The sequence below is a fragment of the Gopherus flavomarginatus genome, chromosome 1 (assembly GCF_025201925.1).
Source record: "Gopherus flavomarginatus isolate rGopFla2 chromosome 1, rGopFla2.mat.asm, whole genome shotgun sequence".
Classification (NCBI taxonomy): Eukaryota; Metazoa; Chordata; order Testudines; family Testudinidae; genus Gopherus; species Gopherus flavomarginatus.
The window spans coordinates 106070959-106092638 of NC_066617.1; the positions used below are offsets into that span (position 1 = coordinate 106070959).

At 45.2% G+C, this 21680-nt stretch overlaps 2 long non-coding RNA genes across 4 annotated transcripts; both read left to right on the top strand.

Moving 5' to 3' along the window:
* The first annotated feature begins 284 nt into the window (after positions 1 to 284).
* On the top strand, positions 285 to 6636 carry LOC127047750 (uncharacterized). 3 transcript variants are annotated; one of them, XR_007773456.1, is made up of 4 exons: positions 285 to 427; positions 2670 to 2753; positions 4794 to 4902; positions 5508 to 5773. It is a non-coding gene; the product is annotated as an uncharacterized LOC127047750 (long non-coding RNA). The 3 variants fall into 3 exon arrangements; XR_007773455.1 differs by lacking the exons at positions 4794 to 4902; positions 5508 to 5773 and adding an exon at positions 6406 to 6636; XR_007773454.1 differs by having other exon boundaries at positions 4794 to 5773.
* Positions 6637 to 9415: 2779 nt separating this feature from the next.
* Positions 9416 to 21154, top strand: LOC127047748 (uncharacterized). Its single transcript, XR_007773453.1, has 4 exons — positions 9416 to 10109; positions 11411 to 11572; positions 19006 to 19072; positions 20909 to 21154. It is a non-coding gene; the product is annotated as an uncharacterized LOC127047748 (long non-coding RNA).
* Positions 21155 to 21680: the final 526 nt, after the last annotated feature.

Genomic DNA, 21680 nt, shown 5'->3' on the forward strand with positions numbered 1-21680 from the left:
GAAATGCCTTTAAATCTTTTCTACTTCAAACAAGGAGAAACACCTCTCACCCTCCAGCATCTCCTCTTAAAGCTTCAGTTAACTGACTCAGGCTTGCTCAGCTCACACGGTGGGGCCAAAAATAGCAGAATAGCTATTGAGCTAGATTCCTGGCTCCCAGACCCTCCCCACTTGCTGGGTTTCAGCCTGAGCCCAAACTTCTACACTGTTATTTTTAGCCCTAGGCTCTTAGACTTACTGCCATGGGTTTTCTTTCCTTTTTTTTTTTTTTCTGTGTAGATGTACCCATGCAGACCTTCTGACTCAGGTCCATGGCCTGACCTGTATCCACATTGCAAAATGACAGGACCTGAGCCCAAGTCATAGAGGGACTTGGGCTAAGACCCCTGGATGAGTCCCAGGGCTCAGGTCCTGAGTGCTTGCTGAGGTGAGTCAGACAGGTGTGTGAGTAGATGGTAGGGAGGTTTGGGTTCAAACCTGAGTTTGCACCCTGGTTTACAGTGGAGTGTGTGTATATTATTATATAAGATCTCATCAGCAAGGGAGAAACACGGTCAGAGGAGATATGTACAAAGTTATGGCAAATGCTCAAAAAAATCTGAAAAAATAAGGGTATTTCTTCTAATCTCTCAATTCTAGTAGTTCTAACAGTAGACAAAATAATTCAGAGATGTATGAAACTCCAGTCCTGTAAATTGTTCCATGCACACAGGGAACTTGGCCAACTAGTAACTAATAGCTGAATCTACTTTTTAACTTTTTTAAATGACTAGATTTCAACTAATGGTGTCCCTTTTTAAACAACAAAAAGACTGGTTTAGTGCTTCAATCTGGGAATTTATGCTTACAAGGCCCATGTTCTGTTCCTGACTCTGCTGCTGACTGAGGCCTTGTCTATACTGCAAATGCTTTGCCAATATAACTGTTCTTGTATAGACTGGCAGAGCCTGCTACTGTAGCTGCAGAATATGCCAACAGAAGATTTTTTTTGCCCCTACTATAGTGGCACCTCCTTGCATGATGTTAGCTCTCTTCTGTCAGCACAGCTGGGTCTATAATGGGGTTTTTGCTGGCATAGTTGTGTCTGCTGGGGAGGAGGATTCACATCCCTGACCTCATAGCTAGGCTGACAAAACCTTGTAGTGTAGGGCTGGCCTCACAGTAGTGATCTTGGGAAAGTGACTACAGATATGTCTATACTGCAATCAGGAGATGTGATTGCAGCACTTCTTACTCAAGCTAGTTTTGATCTAGCTACAATGATATAGCATGGCAGCTCAAAGCCAAGTACTCTCTGATCTGGAGGAGTGATATGGAAGAAGTTTCTTATAGAAGAAGCAGCTTGTTCCCATTCTGCACATTGCAGTGTGATATCAACAGCTATGCAGATAGTTGATAACATAATGCAGATTGGTCTTCTGCTGATGTGTTGTGGTGAGGCACCTCCCACATATTTAAATCTCCATATCTCTCAGTTTACCTATATTTGCTTCACATGGATGTTGTAGGCCTTAAAGAGAGACACCTCTACCCCTATATAACATGACCCGATATAACATGAATTCGGATATAACATGGTAAAGCAGTGCTCCGGGGGCGGAGGGGGGCTGCGCACTCAGGCGGATCAAAGCAAGTTTGCTATAACGTGGTTTCACCTATAACACTGTTGGTGTCACTAGGCATAAATCTAGGCCTTAGTGAACCAAAGCTCCTTCATGTTGAACTTTACTTGATTTAGAAAGCTAGCAGCTGTAAAATTAAATGTGTAACAGTAAGTTATCAGTTGCAGCACAGCTCAAACCGGTATAAAGCAGTAGTGATAAGACCTGTGCACTTTTAGCAGAAGGACAAGATAACTTGCAGAAGGAAAACTTACTAACGAGCTGCCGCGGCCAAGATTACTTAATGCACCTGCGCTTACGTAACTGCTACAGGAGGAGGAAGGAGGAGGAGGAGGGAGGGGAAAGAAAGAAGAAAGAGGAAAAAAAAAACTTATAAAAAGGGAAAAGCTGCTTGTGTAGGTGTGCGTGATTTGAGGCGTTAGTCTCCTTGCACCGCTTTGAGATCTCAAATAAACTTTGTTTGCTTCTCCACCCTGGTGTGTGTTCATTGGCACTTCGCACTGTGGGCAACGAACCACTGTTGCTTGCCTCGGGCACCCTCTGTGTCGGCAACAACACGGTAAGATTTTTTCGGCTCCCAAAGACAGCATTATATCGGGGTAGAGGTGTACTGTCAACCTGAAACTTAGTTGGTTTAAAAAAAAATTACTTTAAAAGTCATTTCTGGTCCCACACTTAATCTTGAGTCCCCATGATGATGTATCTAACTTTACAGTTATAGTTTTCTGTTTTTAAAATGTTTTCTTTTCTCTTGCTGTCTGAAAGTAACACAGAGACAGACTGACAATGAAGAGTGCTATCACATGAATAAAATAAATTGAAAAATAGAAGTAACTAAATTATTCTTAAATTTTTCACTTATAATCATCATTGGGATTACTTGTTACAGTGTTCAGACAATAATGTCACTGTTCTAAAGTAAATGTAGTCATTTTAATTCCTTAAGTGCTTTGAGAACCTCCAATGGAAAGTAATGTAGAAAGGCAAGGCATTCATAAGCATTATATTCAGTATAATAAGACTGGGCGCTGACTCTTCTGATTTCAGGTCAGTGCTCCAACATCGTCTGGAAAGTAATAGCTGGTGCTGCTGTGGCTGTGGCTGTGGTTGAGGCTGTGGTTATTTTGACAGGTAAGGGCTTTAGAACAAGGAGAGAACATCTCCTTGGACATTTTCATCTTCTGGCTTGTTTCTAGAACTGAGTAAAACTAATACAAATGCTCACTATATGCAGAAGACTTAGATTGTCCCTTGCATCCCTGGCCAAAACTCCTTATGGTACATTAAGTAATATATCGCACTTGCATGATGTTTCATGGTTATCGGGTACACATTTAAAATCTAAACACCTATCTCATGTTAAGTATCGGTATTTCCATTTTATTCAAGCTTCTCAGCCTTATCTTTGTTCCACCCCATACTCAATTCACTAAAATATGTTGTTTTTTGATACCACTAAATTCTTACTGTAGCAGCTTCCTGTTAATTTGTAATGTGTGCTCACTCTTAGGAGAGTTCAAATTTGGCCCTTTTTTTTGCATACTCCTTTCTAAACATCAGCAGAATTCAAATTGGTTTATCAGTTCATGATCCAAAATATTTAAAGTATTCTAGATCCAACTTGAATTACTATATTTTTCTTTCTCTGAAATTCCCCTCATCAGTTTAATTGGATTCAGTAGTTGTTTTGTCCCCTCAAACTGTTTTATAGTGTTCTTTGTGCAGCTAACCAGAAAGGATTGAAAACTACAAAGTTACAAGGTCTGGTAACTGATATAAAATCCTGAATCAATGCCTAGAAAACAATGATAGTCTAAGAAACCAATCAAGTCACAGTTCTGAGGTCTGATACCTTAGAAAACTGGCAGGGCTAGAGAGTTCAGCTATGTATTTTAGGGTACCCATTATTAGCAAATGCATAAATGGTACAATAAAGATGGGAAAAGGTTCAAAATATAAAAGAGAGAGAGAGAAAACAGAAATGTATTAATAAAAAAAAAATGTCAAGGGCTAGGTAGACATGACACATTTTAGCCATTCGATAGCTTCGGGGTCATCAATGTGAAGTATGAAAAGTCCTCCTGATAGATCAGCAGATGAGCAGCCATTCAGTAGATGTATGGCGTCTCCAGGTGCACCTCATCTACACAGACGGCTGTTCCTGAGTCCCCAGAACTGGTCGTTTCCTGCACTTCACCCCACATCTGAACTGATTGAGCTTGCCCTTGAGCAGGGGTAGGCAACCTATGGCACGTGTGCCAAAGGCAGCACGCGAGCTGATTTTCAGTGTCACACTGCACGGGTCCTAGACATCAGTCCGAGGGGCTCTGCATTTTAATTTAATTTTAAATGAAACTTCTTAAACATTTTGAAACCTTATTTACTTTATATAACTAAACTATTGTTGTATGTATTATAGACTTATAGAAAGAGACCTTCTAAAACCATTACAATGTATTACTAGCATGCAAAACCTTAAACTGGAGTGACTAAATGAAGACTCGGCACACCACTTCTGAAAGGTTGCCGACCCCTGCCCTAGAGAGAGCATGGCAGCTCAAAGCCAGGCAGTGTGTGACCTGGATGTATGATGTGGAAGAAGTTTCTTACAAAGGGAGTAACTTGTTTCCATTCTGCTCACCACAGTTTGATAGCATCTGCTATGGAGATGGTTGATGATGTAGTACAGATTAGTGTTCTGCTGATGAGTTGTGGTGAGATGCCTCCCACATCTTTGAAAAGTGGCAGTTGTGGTGTCAAAGAGGTTTTTTGCTGCAATATAATACCTGAATTAGGTGATGGGATATTTGAAAGGACTGGCAGCCACTCTGTACTGGTTGGTCTCATAGGGTATGTCCACACTACCCAACGGATCGGTGGGTAGCGATCGATCTATCGGGGATTGATTTATTGCATCTTGTCCGCCCTCCCCCCCCACCCTGCCAGACCAGCCCATAGTCCTTTTTTGTTCTCGTTGTCTGATTTAATTGCACATCAACTAGTGTTGTTCAGGGAGAGCTTAACCTTCTCCAACTGAGTAGCAGAGAGCTATATCACTGTACTATATAAACAGCATATGCCAGTGCAAAGCCAGAAACAAATGTGTGTCATCACTGTAGTTACAAGTCTTTAAATCACACAATTCATTAATATCATCCCTTTTCTTTCTAGTTCTCAATTCCAAACTGATTTTGGTAGCTGCTATGTCAAATTATTGGAGCTGGTAACCAAAGCTTTATGCTACATGAAAGCAACTCGGAATTGCACTGGGGGTACCTGGGTATGACTGAGATTGGAATTTGGTCCCTGTCTCTTACTTCATTTTCTTCAGTGTATTCACTTTTCTGTCCCATCTGATGCTTTCTTTTGTTCCACTTTTTTTTCTTTTCTTTCCCTTTCATTAGCTACTTTCTTTCTCTCTCACGTTACTCTTTACTCTCCACTCTGCTGCTTCATTTTCTTTTTCCTTCTAGCTTTAGAAGTAAACTGCAAAAGGAAAATAAGGGGCATGGGCACTTTATTCCCCGCTGCATTGTGATTTATAAAGAATGACTGAGATTATTTTTAAATGGGTTTGTTCTGGGGTTTTTTTGGTCTTTTTTTTTTAAATTAAAACTTCAGATCTTGCCTTATCGGTAAAACACTGTGAACTCTGTGCATAAGATATGTTGTCAGAGGAATAACTTTAAAAAATGTTGTTGTTTTTTTCTGGGTTTTTATATGTCATAAGAAACTAAAGACAACTTCCCCGCCCTTTTCTTTGCATGTCACCTTTAACCAGTTTTTCCTGTCCCTTCTTCCTCACTCCATGCTCCCTCCTCCTCCTCCTCTACTGTAAATGTTGTGTTCAGAGGAAAACCAAAAGCTGCTTTCCTTCTCCTTTAGTCTGTGAGAAGACAAGTCAAGACTTAACTGCAGCTCCAGGTTGCCAAATGCAGCATTTTGTTCTTTCTACATCCTGTGTGCAGCGCAGAGTGAATGACTGTCACTTCAACCGCCTGCAGAGAGCAGCACTGCTACTAGCTTCAAAAGAAGAGGGAGCACCATGCCATTGACTTGCTGTCTTCTGGCCTTAGGGAAAATGACTTGCCCTTCTGTCTCAATTTCCCCATCTACAAAATGGAGAAAATATTCGCCTGCCTTCCGAGGGTTGTGAGGATTAATTAATATCTGTACAGTGCTTTGAACATAGCATTTTTTAATAAATAGTGCTTTATAAGTATTCTAAAAAATCAGGCACTCTTATTCTGGAATAAGAACATCCGTACATGGAGTTAATCAGGAATAGCTATTTTGGAATAACTCCCTGTGAAGACAAGCTCTTACTTGGATTTTTGAAGCTATCACACACTAGTGCTTTACACCCTATAGAAAGAGGAATCACTTCTCCCACCAGTGAAATGCAGCTATCACTGTAAGTAGTATGTGGCAGCTGTTTAACAGAACACAACAACATTGCAGAAAATTCGGGACAGAAAGTGGGTCTATCTTTTTATGTTTTTCATACCACAACCTATCACTGGGGTAGCAGAGCCCCTCGTGAAGATCATTGTGTCCTTTTGAATCTAGAAAGGTAAGTTGATTGCACCAGGTACTTATTCCAGTTTAGTTTGTCCAGGAAAACTGGCACTCTAAAACTTCAGCTGGAATTTCAATGATACTCAGATTGAGGTTTAGTGATATTCAGCTGTTCTGCTCTATCTCAGCAACCTGTAATCTAATGGCTAAGGAGAATATAACATGTCTTAGAATGTGACTTGGCTGTTTGACTTATGTCTCCCAGGAACTTTCTCTCCAAAGGTCAGGCAGTGTCCAGAAGAATAGATATGTTTTGGAGGGAACGGGTATTATTTTTCCACTGATACAAAGAGCTGGGATGACAGTAAGGAGTACTGCGCCTCACATGGCGCAACACTTCCTGTGATAAAAGAGAAACTGTAACTGGTGAGAATGTGAAACTATTTTACCTCTTTTCACAAACATCCCATTACTGACTTATCTTATATAGTCTGTTCTCGAGGTTTCCTATATTGATTATTTATACAGCAATATAAATGTCTGTGGGAGAATTATAGCCAAGACAATACTGCACCCACAGTCGAATGGTAAAATATTACATTATCATCCTCTAGAGACAGAGCGGGTGGAGAATGTTTTTCAGAAAGTCAGTGTAGTGGCAGGTCAGAGAGAGGCTAAATAGGTAATTGGGATGGACCGTTTATCTTCAGTCACTTTATAAAATAATGGAACAAATATTCAATGGAGAAAATATGCTAAGCTGGGGCCCTGTTCTTCCACTGCAGGATATGAATAATTCCAGTTGAAATCAATGACTTATGGGATAATCGGGGCTCAGAGTGGAGCCACTAGTAATGGAATGAACATAAAAAAGAAAGTGGAGACTGAATATGAGAGTATGGGGTATAACAGGATATGAAATAGTTTTTCCCCAAGGGAAATGATGGCAACCTCATTGCTCAAAACTAAAGTTGACAAAACACTAGAAAATGAACTGTAGGGAATAGTCCTTCACTGACCCTTTGGAGATGCAGTAAATGACCTAATAGTGTTATGGGATCAGTCAACCAAGAAACTGTTTATTTAAAGGGTGAGTGCCTGCTGAAAAACTGTTCTTAAATACATGGAAAAGCCCAGTGGCTATCTCCTTCCCATCCATGGGTGATAAAATGACAATCAGGCCTTGGCTACACTGAAGAGTTGCAGCGCTGGTAGTGGCTTTACAGTGCTGCAATTTACTCCCCGTCTACACTGGCAAGGCACATACAGCACTATATCTCCCTGGCTACAGCGCCGGTTGTACTGCACATGGACGAGAGGAATAAAGAGAACAGCACTGGTGCTGCAGCGCTGCAGTGCCAGTGTAAACAGTGATTAATCTTACTACGCTGTAACTGACCTCCGGAATTTTCCCATAATGCTTTTAACTAAAGAACTCTCTTTGTTTTGTTATGATGCCTCTCTTTGCTTTGTTGTGAACTCCCGGAGCTGCTTATCTAAAAAACAAACACAACAATTGTTTGCTTGAGCAGAGGCAGGCAGGGAATGTCCACAGCTAGTGTTTGCTTGAGGAGAGAAACAGCACGGCGCGGGCTGGGGGGGGGGGGAGTCCTTCGGAGCAGCTGCCTATCTGGTCTGAAAGCTATTTGCATTTGAGAGTGAATGAGAGAGGGGTGGGGGAAGTGGTCGGAATTTGCAAGGCAGGGTTCTGACATGGTGTCGGCTCCAAAAATCCACTCTCTGTCTCTCTCCCACTCTCCCTGTCACACTCCACCCCACTCCACGTGAAAAACCCATTGCAGCCACTTGAACGCTGGGATAGCTGCCCATAATGCACCACTCCCAACACTGCTGCAAATGTGGCCACGCTGCAGCGCTGATAGCTGTCAGTATGGCCACACTGCAGCGCTTTCCCTACACAGCTGTACGAAGACAGCTTTAACTCCCAGTGATGTACAGCTGCAAGCGTAGCCAAACCCTTAGTTTATTGTGCAGACAAGAGATAAGTATGGGCAATGGGATGCAAATTTAGGAATAATGGCAGCTGAATAGGGTAAGAGGAATTTGTGATGTGCAGAAAAGAATGGTAGTGAGAGACCTGGAGCTGGGCTTTCTGAGGACTTTTAGAATAAACTGTTGACTATGTGGAAACAATCTCATTAGCCTCTGCTGTTGATGGAAATGACGTGCATTTTTGTGAATTAGGGTGGAAGTTTTTCCATATTGTGCAAGTCTTCTGCTTCAAAATAGATCTTTTTAATTCCATCTGTAGAGACAATGGTGGCCTTCAGAGACTGCATTTATCCCTAGTTGAACTGACATGTTTTTATCTACAAGCCCTATAAAAATACTGAAAAGAGTAAGGAGGAAGCAAATGGATTTCAATAGAAATCTCTTTAGACCTAAGATTAGAAACAGAAAGAAGTTAATCTCCTGTCTTTTTTAATAAGTAGACTTTGTTTGTTTGAAATACCACTTCTTCAAGTCATAATGCCAATAATCAATACATAATGAATAAGGCTGCGAGTCTTTCATGGAGGTCATGGATTCCATGAATTTCCGGGACCTCTGTGACTTCCGCAGTAGCCAGTGTGGCTGATCCCAGAGCCACTGGCCCCAGGGACTGCCTGAGCAGCGGTCCCAGAAGCCTCAGAGTAGTGGGTGGCTGGTGGCAGTCAGTCCCTTTGTGCAAAAACAATCTTATGCTCTGAGAAAAATATGGAAAATCAGCAGAAAAGGAAATATCAGTCCAGATGGTGTTATAAAATTGTATAAGAATTGGAGGAAATGGCATGCCTTGGATCATGGCGGCCCACCCAGGATTGTCTCTTCGGAGTTGTGTGGGTAGAAGGCCTAATAAACAAAGGCAAAGACCTGATGATGTGACGGAATGGACTATGAATGGATGCCTATTTTTTCTGCAAATTGGAGTCGTTTATTGATCCAGTCTACCATGTGGATATAGATGTGATTTTTGCTGGCTCCCCACATCCTATGATCTTATCCTGATGATGGAAGGAATCTTGACTGGCCATCAGGAGGATTCTGACCTTTGGAATCTGGTATAGAATGTTTGGAGTGTGAATGTGGAGTGAGTAAGGTTTGTTTTGTAATCACTGAAGAGCAGTTAGAGTATTATATACCAACACTGTGTCCGGTATAACTTTTTGTACTGTGAACAGCATTTTATGTAAATTAATTTTCACTTTTTCCCAGCAATTTGTGTGAATTTTTCTGACAGCAACAGGGAGAAGAACTTTTAACTTTTTTTTTTTTTTAATTGACTAACTTTCAAGTTCCTGTTATCCACTTCAATTCAGGACATTTCGGAGGTTTGATTATTTTTTTTTCTTTCCTTAAATGTACTTGAATCTACAACAGGATTCTCAGTTTACCACAGACACAAGAGAGTCTTGTTGCAGTATTCAGCTCCCACTTGCTGGGCCTTCCTTCAGTTATAATTGGCTTTCTGGAGCATTTCATGTTAAATGCTATATCATGACTGTTTTAAGGCAATGATTCTAAACTTCTTCTATACAGTTATCCTATGTGAAACCAGAAACAATTTTCAAGATCCTCTTCCCATCTAGCCGTAAAGAAGGGGAAGGTGGTTGTCTGAAACTTGTTTGTGGCCTGACAAGGGTTACAGCTCCCAGGTTGAAAATCCATTATCTCAGATATCTGCCATTATCAGTCTATGTAGCCAGGGGTGAGTTCCAGTGCCATAGCAAGATACCTTGAATCTATTGTTATAATTTTTACTAATTGTTTGTTCTTTGTTCAGCGTTAGATTTCTGGGTTATTCGCCAGACACACTTCAGAAGCCATGATCACGCTCCTCTGACAAGCTGGAAAATCAATCTTAAATCTGAACAGCCTACAATTCTAACCTGCCTAAAATCCCAAATTGCACATTAAGGCCACCTGAGAATAGATGTAGGTGTTGAGGACCCTCATGTCCCACTGAAGGTACTTGGCAGTATTAGACACTTCTAAACAGTTAGATACTTTAAGTTTGTATATTGTAGTGTAACTATTTTTTAAACTAGATCATGTACAAGTTTTTCATTGTATTAATTTTTAATTCAGAATGTGAAGCGTCTTTCAGAACAAGGATCGACAAATGGAATTATTTTAATCAAAGATTATCGGTCAGATTAATACAGGAAAAGACATATTTTACCACCTCCTGTACTACACGATAGATAAGCTAAAGGGAGTTCTAATGTGGTCATAATAACATCTGTGACAACAACAGCTCTTAATGAGTTAAACATCTTTTAATGGACCATTAATTTCAGTCATTACAAAAAACATTTGCTGTAACAAGTACCTCTTATTAATCACAGAACATAATTCGAGTATAGACATCCCTTATTAGTTACCCAGTCTTATTTGTAACATACTTTAGTAGACACTTATTAGTTTGAGGGGTCTTTTCCTTAGACATTAGATTCCCACAAGCTTGGAGACACCAGCAATAATGAGGTACAGCCCAATACTCAATCACTGGAAATTCCTGGACACAAGTCATTCACAGGCTAAGAACCAATAGTCTTTGTTAAGTCCCAGAGTATCTTTGAATTCTAATATAAAAGATTCTGGGGGAATAGTTAATATGCAAATGAATTAATATGCAAGAAAAAGAGGACTAAAAAGATTAATATTTACCAACAAGTAGTTGTATATAAAACTCAGCTATACAATGTCTTTGTATATATATTTTTTGTCTGTCTGTGCTTGTGGCTCTTGCTCTCTGTATATGTTTTTATCATAACTGACTGAGATATTAACACATCTTCAATTATTCTGATCCTTTCATGCTTTCTTGGAGGGCATGTGTGACACTCTGTACCTCGCGGGAACACACTAAACCCTCATGTTCATCTTTATAAAATGATTGTGCAACATCCAATGCAAAGTTTGTCGTACTGAATATCTTCAGAAGGCTCATGATGCATGGAGCATGGTTGTTATAGTAATTGTTGCAGTAATGTTACATGAAATTATAACCCAGGGATCGGTAACTTTTCAGCAGTGTTGTGCCGAGTTTTCATGTATACACTCTAATTTAAGGCTTCGCGTGCCGGTAATACATTTTAACGTTTTTTAGAAGGTCTCTCTATAAGTCTATAATATATAACCAAACTACTGTTATATGTAAAGTAAACAAGGCTTTCAAAATGTTTCAGAAGCTTTATTTAAAATTAAATTAAAATGCAGATCTTATTAGTTTGGTGTGATCCTTGCCCTTACTTTTCCTTGCTAAGTTTTCCAGTGTCTGGTGGCTCATATTTGGATACGTTAAGCTGCACATAGGCTTCTGAGTGATCAGTTAACTGCCTGGAACCCCAAATCGGCAGCTGAGATGAGCGGAGCTGGCGGCTGGTAGGGCTGGACCCTGTCTGGCAGGGGGTCTGTGCTGAAGCAAGGTGAGTGGGGCTGCGGTGGGGACCCCGGCTGGCAAGGGGCCAGCAGCCAGAACCCCAGAGTGGCAGCAGGCTGAGCAGGTCAGCCCGCCCAGCTCTGGGATTTCAGTAGTGGCTGGAGAGTCTCTGCCAGCCCCTGCTCTGGAGTTTCAACTATTGGCTCCTGCCAGCTGGTGTCCCAGCCCACTGCTAACTTGGGGTTCCTTCCCCTAGGCCAGAAGTGGGTGCTGAATGGGACAGGTCGCAGGATCCCAGCTAGCAAGGTACCAGCAGCAGGAACACCAGAGTGCACTCAGCCCGCCCTCTCTGAGGTATTGGCCACCGGCTCCTACCAGCTGGGGTCTCAGCCCACTGCCAGCCTGGGATTCCTTCCTCCAGGCCAGCAGCGGGTGCTGAGCAGGACCGGTGGCAGGATTCTGGCTGGCAAGGGGCCAGCAACAGGAACCCCAAAGCAGCGGCAGGCTGAGTGGGTCAGCCCATCTCGCGTGCCATCAAAAATCAGCTCGCGTGCCATAGGTTGCTGACTCATTATAACCTATATGTAGTTATGAGACTGAAAATATATTTCCTGTGTACTGCCAATGTATGGTTTTTCCATTCAGCCTGCCAGCAGCCCCGTGCATGTTTACAAAGTGCATGGCAGCCATAGCAGCAAGGGGTTCAGGTTTACCCTTGCTTCATGACTGGTTGGTCCGGGGCCAGATCAGGGCTCAAGAGGAGTCTAGCCAGGGGTGAAAATAACTTACCAGTATGCTGGAGTCCTGAGCAGGGGGCAGGGCCTCAAATGGAAGAGGCGGGCCCTTTAAATCGAGATTTAAAGGGCCTGAGGCTCTGGCTGCAGTAGTGGGGGCTAGGAGCCCCGAGCCTCTTAAATCACTGCCAAAGCAGTAGCAGCTGGGAGCCCTGGGGCTACAGTGGTGATTTAAAGGGCCCTGTGCTCTGCTGTGGTAGTGGTGGCCGGAGCCTGGGCCCTTTAAATTGCTACCAGAGCCTCGCTGCCAGAGCCCTGGAGTAGTGGCAGTGGCTGGGAGCCCTAGGGCTCTGACTGCGATTTAAAGGGCTAGGGGGTCCACTGCAGTAGTGGTGGCTGGGAGCCCCGAGCCCTTTAAATCACCACTGGCGTCCCAGGGCTCCCGGCTGCCACCGCTACCCTGGGGCTCCAGCAGCAGGGCTCTGCGGCAATTTAAAGGACCCAGGGCTCCGGCCGCTGCCACGAGCCCCAAGTCCTTTAAATCGCTGGCTTGGGGAAGCTGCCCCCTTCCGGTACGGTCAGTGGTGTACTGACTCTTGCTGGTACATGTCACAGAGGAAGAGCACGGCTTGTTCCCTGCTGGTCAGTGCAGTGGTCTCCACCCTTAAGGGTACCTGAAAGAAACTGGAACAAAGGATAGTAGCTACAGGGGGTGTGATTGATTTGCTGGACCAGACTAGAAGGAGGCTGGTCTGTAAAAGGAAGCTTACTGGAATTCCTCTAAGGATGAGATTTTTATCTGTATTCAGTTTTCTTAGACATAGACTTGTTTTGTTTTACTTGGTAACCCACTTTGTTCTGTCTGCTATTACTTGGAACCACTTAAATCCCACTTTCTGTATTTCATAAAATCACTTTTTACTTATTAATTAACCTAGAGTATGTATTAATACTTGGGCAAACAGCTGTGCATATCTCTCTCTCAGTGTTATAGAGGGTGAACAATTTATGAGTTTACCCTGCATAAATCCGTTTTACCCTGTATAAAGCTTATTTGGGTTTAGACCCCATTGGGAGTTGGGCATCTAGGTGTTAAAGACAGGAACACTTCTTTGAGCTGCTTTCAGATAAACCTGCAGCTTTGGGGCACGTAGACCTAGGCCCTGGCCAATGGGAGCTGCCGGACAGCACTGTACTATACTGCCTTGGGGCTCAAGGCTTCAGCTGCAGGGTGCCGGGGGGACCATCAGGGCTCCAGGCTTCTGACTCTCGAGAACACCAGGGTTCAGCACTTTAGAGGCAACGAGTGCTGGGGCACCGGGCTTCAGCCCTGTGACTCCACTTCTGGTTTCAGCCCCACAAGGGGTGCTGGGGTTCAAGGCTTCAGCCCCACTACTCTGTTCCTGCCTTTAGCCCTGTAGGGGGCACCAGGGTTTGGGGCTTTAGCTATGAGGGGAGTGACAGTTTCAGCCCCAGCCTTCCCCCACAGCTAAACCCCTGAGCCCTGCCCCCCACCCCACAAAGTAGGGAGTGGAGCCATGGGGAGCCCTGAGCCCTAACAATCCACACAAGGCTGAAACTGGGAGTGGAGCTGTGGTGCTGGCATTCTCTTCACATCTCAGGTGGTGCTCCTGCAGGGCAGAAGCCCTGAGCCTGGGTGCCCAAGAGTCAGAGGCCCCAACTCCTGCCGCTCCATGGCCTGGAGCCCTGACCTCACCCTGCAGCTGTAGCCCCCACCCCACCCCAATGTGGCTGAAGTCCATAACCTTTTCTTCAAAGTTACGGAACATTTCAGAGTTACGGACAACCTCCATTCCCAAGGTATCTGTAACTATGAGGTTCTCACTGTATTAACTTTTTACCCACTTTTAACTTTTAGGGACCCCTAGAACACCAGGACCCCTAGGCACATGCCTCCTGTGCCTAAATGGAAATCATCTCTCTGTCTAGCCTGGCTAAGGGCTTGATCTTCTACAAAGTGCTGAGCACTCTGACTCCAATCCAGCAAGTCACTTAAGTACATGGTTAATTTTAAGCACAGGAGTAGTGCCATGCCCTAAGTGACAAGGTCCTGATCCTGCGGCTAAGCACTTGCTTAACTTTAAGCACCCAACTAGAGTTGTCAGGTGTCTGTTTTTTGACCGAAACGCCCTTTCAAAAAAGGACACTGGTGGCCCCGGTCAGCGCTGCTGACCGGGCCGCTAAAGGTCCAGTCAGTGGCGCAGTGGGGCTAAGGCAGGCTCCCTGCGTGCCCTGGCTCCGCGGCTCCCAGAAGCGGCCAGCATATCTCTCTGGCTCCTAGGCACAGGGGCAGCCAGGGAAGTTCTGTACACCACCTGTGGCGGGTTAGATTGCAGAACCCCTCCTGGGATCTGCTACCTGATGTGCCCAGACTACTTCTACCCCTGCTTTCGCTGCCAGCGTGGGACCCCAGCACCCTGTCTTGCTGAGCCAGACACTCCCATCTGCTCCAACACAGACCCAGGGTCTGAATTACGTGCCCCAAAGCTGCAGGTTTACCTGAAAGCAGCTCACAGAAGTGTTCCTGTCTTTAACACTCAGATGCCCAGCTCCCATTGGGGTCTAAACCCAAATAAATCCGTTTTACCCAGTATAAAGCTTATGCAGGGTAAACTCATAAATTGTTTGCCCTCTCTAACACTGATAAAAGATATGCACAGCTGTTTGCCCCCTGAGGTATTAATACATCCTCTGAGTTAATTCATAAGTAAAAAGTGATTTTATTAAATACAGAAGGTAGGATTTAAGTGGTTCTAAGTAGTAACAGACAGAACAAAGTAAGTCACCCAGCAAAATAAAATAAAATGCACAAATCTATGTCTAATCCAACTGAATACAGACAAAATCCTCGCCAGTTCCAGAATGCTCCCTTTTGCAGGCTAATCTTTTAGCCTGGGTCCAGTAATCACTCAAATCCCTTGCACGCTGTCCTCTGTTCCAGTTTTTTTTCAGGTATCCTGGGAGGTGGAGAGGCTCTCTCTTTAGCCAGCTGAAGACAAAATGGAGGGGTCTCTTAAATAGACTTTCCCTTGTGGGTGGAGACCCCCCTCCTCACTCCTATGCAAAGTCCAGCTCCAAGATGAAGTTTAGGAATCACCTGGGCAAGTCACACGTCCATGCATGACTCTCAGTTTTTACAGGTAGCGTCCATTGTTTACATGCTACCTTGAAAGTCCTCAAGTAGACTTCTTATGTAGATTGGAGCATTCCAAGATCCATTGTCCTTTAAGCCTTTCTTGATTGGGTACTTAATTTCAACATTTCTTTCTCCAGGAACTGACCAAATGCTCTACTAAGGTTATTTAGAAATCAAGTCAGTACGCAGCCAACATTCATAACTTCGAATACAAAAATGATACATGCATACAGATAGGATTAATACATTCAGTAGATCATAATCTGAGATATTACATGGCATATGTAGCATAAAACACATTGTAAGCATATTTCCATAAAGCATTATGGGAGGTACCATCACACTGCCCTTGCCCACAGGTGCTGTCCCCAGACCAAGGCAAGCACAAGGGTGTTTGGTTTTCTGCAGTCAGAACATTGGCAGCCCTACACCCAACTAACACCACAGGACTAGGCACCTTCTTCAAATTAAAAAAAGTGCATATTTGAGGATTTGAGAGATGTGAACAGTAGAGAAGGAGGGGGCGTTATTTAGGGTGGGTCCAGAAGGCTCTTACTGGGAAGAATTCAAGCAAGGAAGCAGCAGTAGCTTCCATTTTGAACCTCTCCCTGCACATGTCACAGAGGAAGAGCACGGCTTGTACCCTGCCGGTCAGTGCAGTGCTCTGCTTCAGGACTCGCTCTCTGCTTGGCTCCAACAAGCCTGTTGGCTTCACAGCAGCACTGACAACACCCACCACAGAAGTGCAGGGAAGATCTGCCTGTGGCTGAGCCTGCAGGAAACACAGGCTAACTTGGTCCTATTGGTATAGATGCTACTGTACCCTTTGCAGCCACTCGCTCCTCCCACAATTACACCAATCCACCTTGCACATTCAGCACTATGGAATCAAAACTCACCTATCTTAAGGCATTGCTTAAATATCTGAAGCCTGCACGCACACAAAAGAAGTTGGTCAGGTAGCAGCCAACCTCTGAATGTGTGTGCGGGAGTTCACAGTGATTAGATTTGGAAGTGGAGGCTCATTTTGAATCAAAATAATGGGGAGTCCGGTGGTTTCTTGAAGACTAACATTTATTTGGGCATAAGCTTTCATGGATAAAAAACCCACTGATGCAGATGCAATCTTGTGGATACAGACTAATCTTGTCTACATCAGAAAGTTGCAGCGCTGGTGAGGGAGTTACAGCGCTGCAACTTTGAAGGTGTACACATCTGCAGGGCACCACCAGCGCTGCAACTCCCTGTTTGCAGCGCTGGCCGTACTCCCGTTTTGCCTCGGGTGTAGAGGATCCAGCGCTGGTGATCCAGCGCTGGTAATCCAATGTAGACACTTACCAGCGCTTTTCTTGACCTCCGTGGAAGGAGGAAGCCTCTGGTAATCAAGCTGGTCTCCTTTCCCGGTTTGCTCTCTCGTTCCCGGAGCCCAGAGCAAGCAGGTCTCCTTCCCTGCGGTTTGCTGGGTGGCTCCGGGAACGCGAGAGCAAACCGCGGCGAAGCGGGTCTCCTTTCCCGGTTTGCTCTCTCGTTCCCGGAGCCCCGAGCAAGCAGGTCTCCTTCCCTGCGGTTTGCTGGGTGGCTCCGGGAACAAGAGAGCAAACCGCGGCGAAGCGGGTCTCCTTTCCCGGTTTGCTCTCTCGTTCCCGGAGCCCCGAGCAAGCAGGTCTCCTTCCCTGCGGTTTGCTGGGTGGCTCCGGGAACGAGAGAGCAAACCGCGGCGAAGCGGGTCTCCTTTCCCGGTTTGCTCTCTCGTTCCCGGAGCCCCGAGCAAGCAGGTCTCCTTCCCTGCGGTTTGCTGGGTGGCTCCGGGAACGCGAGAGCAAACCGCGGCGAAGCGGGTCTCCTTTCCCGGTTTGCTCTCTCGTTCCCGGAGCCCCGAGCAAGCAGGTCTCCTTCCCTGCGGTTTGCTGGGTGGCTCCGGGAACAAGAGAGCAAACCGCGGCGAAGCGGGTCTCCTTTCCCGGTGTGCTCTCTCGTTCCCGGAGCCCCGAGCAAGCAGGTCTCCTTCCCTGCGGTTTGCTGGGTGGCTCCGGGAACGAGAGAGCAAACCGCGGCGAAGCGGGTCTCCTTTCCCGGTTTGCTCTCTCGTTCCCGGAGCCCCGAGCAAGCAGGTCTCCTTCCCTGCGGTTTGCTGGGTGGCTCCGGGAACGAGAGAGCAAACCGCGGCGAAGCGGGTCTCCTTTCCCGGTTTGCTCTCGCGTTCCCGGAGCCCCGAGCAAGCAGGTCTCCTTCCCTGCGGTTTGCTGGGTGGCTCCGGGAACGCGAGAGCAAACCGCGGCGAAGCGGGTCTCCTTTCCCGGTTTGCTCTCTCGTTCCCGGAGCCCCGAGCAAGCAGGTCTCCTTCCCTGCGGTTTGCTGGGTGGCTCCGGGAACAAGAGAGCAAACCGCGGCGAAGCGGGTCTCCTTTCCCGGTTTGCTCTCTCGTTCCCGGAGCCCCGAGCAAGCAGGTCTCCTTCCCTGCGGTTTGCAGGGGGGTTCGCGGAACGCGAGAGCAAACCGCGGCGAAGCTGGTCTCCTTTCCCGGTTTGCTCTCGCGTTCCCGGAACCCCCCTTGAAGCCGCCCAACAGCGCTGCAGTGTGGCCACATCTAACACCACTTGCAGCGCTGGTTGCTGTAAGTGTGGCCACTCTGCAGCGCTGGCCCTATACAGCTGTACTAATACAGCTGTAACAACCAGCGCTGCAAAACTTTAGATGTAGACATGGCCTAACATGACTACCCCTCTGACATTTGAAGCAAAGAAACCACTGACTCAAGCAGGCCAAATCAAAATGCAAGGCAGCCGAGCCACCCCGTCTGCTGGCTTTCACACATTAGCTATGTCGCTGATATGTGTTCTGCAGACTCTCCAGCTCACAGCTGGCCATGCATCCCACGCATCAGCTTCCTGCTGAACTGCCCCCAGAGCACCCCGCGCACAGAACGCTCAGCAACAGCACCTGCGTTACGCCACACAACAGCCTGGCTCTGACTTTAGGCAAACTGCCCCAGGGCATGCGTGAGAAAGATTGCGGCCAGGAGCAGGAGCTTGTTAGTTAACTCCCTCCTCACGCAGTACTGAAATTCTCCCCAGAGGGAGAACTACCATAAAGCCTATAGCACTTGCAGCCTCAGCCTGTTCTTAAGCTCCTTGCTGAAAGGAGCCTTCTCCCTCACACTCGCCCCAGCTTTAGAACTTCTTGTCTTTGATGGTTTACCTATCAGACACTTGCCAAGAAGGATGGTTTTGTGCTTAAGGGGCAGGCATAGGCCTAGGGTCTGTTTCCACTTCTAACAGTGGCCTTATTTTTCCTACCTCAAGCGGGAGCTGTATGGTTCCTGTTTACATATGTAACATAGTCAGTCACATTATATGGAAATCCTTTCTTCTTTCTTTTTTGTTATAAAAACAAGCCCTACCTTTCAGGCATGCACTGAGCTATCCTCTGGACTTACATACAAGCATCCTGTGTCGGTTACTTTGGTTAAAGTTCATAAGTGACCAGTCTCTCACTGCCCCTTCCTTCCTACTAACTTTCCATGGTTGCTTTTGCTGTGACAGTAAGGGTTGTTTGTTTCTCTTGGTTTCACTCTGCAAATGAGGCTAGAGATGGAAAGAGGAGGATGGTTACATAGCCCTACGCTTCAAAGGAAGAAGGAAAAGATCAAATGGAGGTAAGAATAACATCTCCAGACTTTATTTCTGTGCCATGTACCACCAGATAGTTTGATTTAGCGCAGTGGTTCTCAACCAGGGGTCTGGACCCCCCTAGGGGGCTGCAAGCAGGTTTCAGAGGGTCTGGCCCGCCAAGCAGGGCCAGCATTAGACTCGCTGGGGCCCAAGGCAGAAAGCCGAAGCCCCACTGCATGGGGCTGAAGCCCTGCGGCCCAGAGCCCCACCACCTGGGGCTGAAGCCTGAGCAGTGTAGCTTCTTAGGGGTTCCTGTTGCATGAGGCCCTAGGCAATTGCCCTGCTTGCTACCCACTCTGGCCCTGGCTTTTATATGCAGAAAACCAGTTGTTGTGGCACAGGTGGGCCATGGAGTTTTTATAGCATATTGGCAGGGCCTCAGAAAGAAAGAAGTTGAGAACCCATGATTTAGTGGATAGAGCAGGAAACTGGGAGTCAAGACTAGAACTGGGCAAAAAAATTGACAGTTTATTTGATGAAAAATACTGTTTTGGCTGACCCAAAAGTATGTGCAAATTTGGTACAAATAATATTGGCCATTCACAAAACAGGGGAGGTGGTGGTGGTGCTGCTGCTAGCCCCCCCAGCCTTTAGCCCGGGGGTGGGATGCAGGTGATCTGGCTTTAAATCTGTGCTCCGGAATAGAGCCAGAACACCCTTTACTGATTCACCAAAATTTAAAAAAAATCAAATCAGGTTCAGTTCAGCCTAAACCAACTTTTTGGTTTGGTTTGTTTGTTTTGGAACTGCCACCAAACCAAAAGATCAGTTATTTGCCCAGCTCTAGTCAGGACTCCTTGAGTACATCTACATGGCAATCAGAAACCCACAGCAGCGAGTCTGGGTCTAAAAACTTGGGTTCACAGGGGTCATGCCACAGTGCAGCAATAGCTGTGTAGATGTTCAGGCTTGGGCTGGAGCTTTGGCTTTTTCTACACAGCTATTTTTAGCAGTGTAGCATGAGCCTGAATCCATAGACCCCGGGTCTGAGACTTGCTGCCACATGTTTTTGCTTGCTGTGTAGACTTACCTCTTGGGTCTTTTTCCAACTCTGCCAATGGCTTGCTGCATGACCTCCAATTAAGCATGCTATTTAAACTTTCTGTACCTCAGTTTCCCCATCTGTAAAATGTACTTGTTTCTGGATGTGGTGAAGCTTAATATTTATAAAACATTTTGAGACCCTTCAATGAAAAGTGCTATAAGGGTGCACAGGCATATTTATTTTCATTATATTTTTTTATTTAATGAGATTTGAAAATGCCATAACCACAGATAGTTTAGAATACTTTGAACAGGGAGGGCATGAGTCCTCTTCACTTATATGACGGTGGAGTTACTCCTGATTTACACCAGAATAAGTGAGAGGAGAGTCAGGCCAAGAGTCTTAACAGACTTACAGGAGCCCCATTTGCACGTCAGATAAGGTCTAATATGCCTAGCCTATACCGGCTGCTTTTGTAAACATTTTGAAGAGATGGGCTGGGGAACTGCTTTTCCTTGGAACTATTGAAGCCACTGATAGGATTTGTCACCCTTCCACGGGTTACTCTTTAGATAAATTAATATTTAATAATAATTAATTACATGTTCTTGATATGCTGACTTTATAAATAAGTCATCACAAAATGGTGCCCTAACCCACAGGTTCCTGCCCATTTATGTAAACATCAGCTAAAGCTCCACAGAGAGAGAGAGACATCAGGCATGTGCTGCCCCAGTGCAGCAAAATAGAAATATGATCCTTAAAAAACAGAGAAAAAATTACTTTAGGGCAGTAAATAAGCCAAAGCTGATTACAACTTTCGCTGTTCTCTTAGGAGAGTGGTCATCGAGCAAATATTGGGGGAGGGGTTTACAGAAGGAAAGGAATGCAACTCAGTGGCTCTCAAACTTTCCAGACTACTGTACCCGTTTCAGGAGTCTGATTTGTCTTGTGTACTCCCAGGTTTCAACTTACTTAAAAACTACTTGCTTACAAAATCAGACATAATAATACAAAAGTGTCACCGCACACTATTATTGACAAATTGCTTACTTTCTCATTTTTACCATATAATTATAAAATAAACCAATTGAAATATAAATGTTGTACTTCCATTTCAGTGTATAGTATATAGAACAATATGAACAAGTCATTGTCTAGATGAAATTTCAATTTGTACTGACTTCTCTAGTGCTTTTTATGTAGCCTGCTGTAAAACTAGGCAAATATCTAGATGAGTTGATGTACCCCCTGGAAGACCTTTGCGTGCCTCTGGTTGAGAACCACTGCTGTAACTTATCTGATCTCTGAGTAAAATGGAAGCGAGTATATTTGTATCATGGACCTAGAGAATGCAGAGTAAGAATTTAGAGGGTGAGGTGTGACTGAATGATTTGGGAGTAGTGGGAAATGAGTTGCAGTGATTTTTACCTCTAGAGCCACAAGCTGCCATGGAGCTCCACCTCAGTGGATTGAGTGACTCAAGGAGATAGAGATAAAAGGTTCTGTATGCTAAGGCCAGGGCTGGTGCTACCATTTAGGCAGCCTAGGCAATCGCCTAGGGCGCCAGAATAATTAGTGGGTGCCGTTTTGCCGGAGGGGGTGGC